Source organism: Berghia stephanieae, unplaced genomic scaffold, assembly GCF_034508935.2.
Source record: "Berghia stephanieae isolate SIO BIC M18660-M18661 unplaced genomic scaffold, UCSD_Bste_1.3 scaffold4809, whole genome shotgun sequence".
NCBI classification, from domain to species: domain Eukaryota; kingdom Metazoa; phylum Mollusca; class Gastropoda; order Nudibranchia; family Aeolidiidae; genus Berghia; species Berghia stephanieae.
Window position 1 is genome coordinate 1 of NW_027626188.1, and position 2,500 is coordinate 2,500.

Here is a 2,500-nt window from a genome sequence, read left to right on the forward strand (position 1 = left end):
TTTTTATCAAGTTTTGGACTCGGGGGGAAAAAGTGGTCAATTTTGTTAGATGAAACAGTGAAATTTATCGCTCGGTGGCTCAGTTAAAATTGGCTACAGTTGGAATCACGACGGATTGGAAAGTGAAAAAATAATTTAACGAAGGATGTGTGAAAATACCCAGGAAGTGTTCAGACACGCCTTTTATAAAAAGCGTCGCTTTGTCTTGGCAATATATACATCGTTATAATAAACGGTCCCCATGAGCTATGCGTAGCGCTGTGGAACACTCCTAATTATTTTACGGACATTCGACTACGATTTGTGAATTCTTTCTTTTTTTATTTCTTTCCTTTTTTAAATATTTGAATTTGACAAATTGACTGATTTCAGTTAATTGATGAGAATTTACACGCCGCAACATATCCATTTCGGTGTAAATTAACTATACTATTTCCACAGGTTCATTTTTCAAATTTTTATTTAAAAAATCCGAATTAATTGTATTTCCGATCAGTATTAAAAATAAATTCACCTCCTCCTCATCATCCAGCAACAGCATGACCACGACGACTACCACCACCACCATCATCATTGCATTGCTCCCATGCCCCTCCACCCCCCCCCCCCTCCCAATCTGGATAACTCACTGGGCATGTACTAGTACAACAAATATAATTTGATGTTCAAGAGAGAAACAAATAAAAAAATAAACAAATAAATAAATAAGCACAAAATCACCAGTTCATGACATGTATTTCCTGTATAAGATGAGATACCTCGTCAAAATAACTAACATTCTACTTACGTTCAACTGTGTGTCAAAGATGACGAGCTTGGCACTGGTAGGAATGAGGTCGTAACATTTGTGTGTCTTCATAAACTTTACATAAATTAGATCTTCATTCTCATCTAGATGAAATAGAAAAAAAATTGAAAGTATAAAAACATTTGAAAAACAATATAAATAAAAAAAAATAGATTTAAAAAGCAACAACAAACAAGGCCAAACAAACAAACAAAACCACATGAACCCGAAGTAAAAAAAAAACAAAATTGAATAAAACTGGATTTGAAGAGTTAGTATATGACTGACTTGGACTCAGTCCATGGTTAAAAAAACAACAAATAAACAAAAAAAAAAACAAAAAAAAAAAAAAACTGAGCTTTTAATAGAGCAATATCCACTAAATGTGTTCAAAGTCCAATACAAGGGGTCCCTAGCCAGCAGCAACACTACACATGGAGGACGAGACTTGATGCCTGTTAGACGATATTACAATTATTTCGACAGACACAACGCTGTTAACGACCAGTACTCATTTTATACCCGAGTACGGTGAGAGAAGTGAGTAAGAGAGCTTTTTCCAAGGACTCAACTATCCGCCGCTCGGAACTAGAACCCAGGACCTTCCGATCCGAAGGCGAATGTCATATCCCTGGACCACACAGCCATTGGGATACCGTCTGCATGCCCAAGACAAAGCCCAAAGGTCAGAAAAGATCTCATCCGAGCTCCCTCCACTTCGTTACGGACAGAGGAGAGTCCTTAACACCGAGTTAAAAGGCTTCCTAATACCAAAATTAGTGCGGCTCCACTTGCCATGGGCAACGACAATACGTACATAGCACTTCGGATATTTTAGTCCGCTGTGGGTACAAATCAACATTCCAAGCCAAGGTCAATCACAGCGTTACTTATCGTATAAAGATGTTCATCAACACGATAAGAATGATCTTATTTTAGTTTCAACGTAGAATAACTCCTAGGTCCACTCTCCCAAAATATAGATGTAAATGATTAGATATAAAGTAAATCATCGTTATAACAGTAGTAGTAGTAGTAGTAGTAGTAGTAGTAGTAGTAGCAGTAGTAGTAGTAGTAGTCGTAACCCTAGCGACAGCAGCAACAACGACAACAAACAATTATAACGACAATGACAAATAGAGAAAAAAAAAGAACAAACAAGAAACAAACAAACAAACAAACAAAAACAAAACAATCTCATCCCAAAGATCTTGAACCAATATATATATATAATATATATAATATATATATATATATATATATATATATATAATTATATATATATATATTAAACGTTCTGTTAGAGTCCTATAAAAGTTTGTGGTTGTGGTGGTAGTTAGGGCATTTGAAAAAGGCATCGAAATGATGGACTACGAAACCTAAAAGAATTATTATTTTGCTATCTATATGGGTGCCCGTAACATCGTCTCCAACATCTGTATCTATCTGCATGCAAATTTCATTTTGTATGGATTTGCAGGGGGGAAAAAAGCCCTTTGTGCAGAAAGCCCATTCGAGTGGCTCTCGTCTCCTTTGTAGAATATCTTCGGTTTTGGAAAGGTGAACTACCCTAATCTGAGGGCTCGATGACATGACAATTATGCAAATTAATGTGTATTTTACAATGTGCTTTGTGGTAAGAAAAATAAAGAAAAAATAATAAATACTAATAAACCTTATATTGTGACCGCTAACAACATGATGGATGTGACA

The 2,500-nt window shown here is 35.6% G+C and overlaps 1 long non-coding RNA gene across 1 annotated transcript in view; it reads right to left on the reverse strand.

Moving 5' to 3' along the window:
• Positions 1 to 789: 789 nt before the first annotated feature.
• LOC144961907 (uncharacterized) overlaps positions 790 to 2,500 on the reverse strand; it is a 5,091-nt gene continuing 3,380 nt past the window's right edge. The window contains exon 3 of the long non-coding RNA XR_013643304.1: positions 790 to 891. This is a non-coding gene — a long non-coding RNA (uncharacterized LOC144961907). The remainder of the gene's footprint in view (positions 892 to 2,500) is intronic.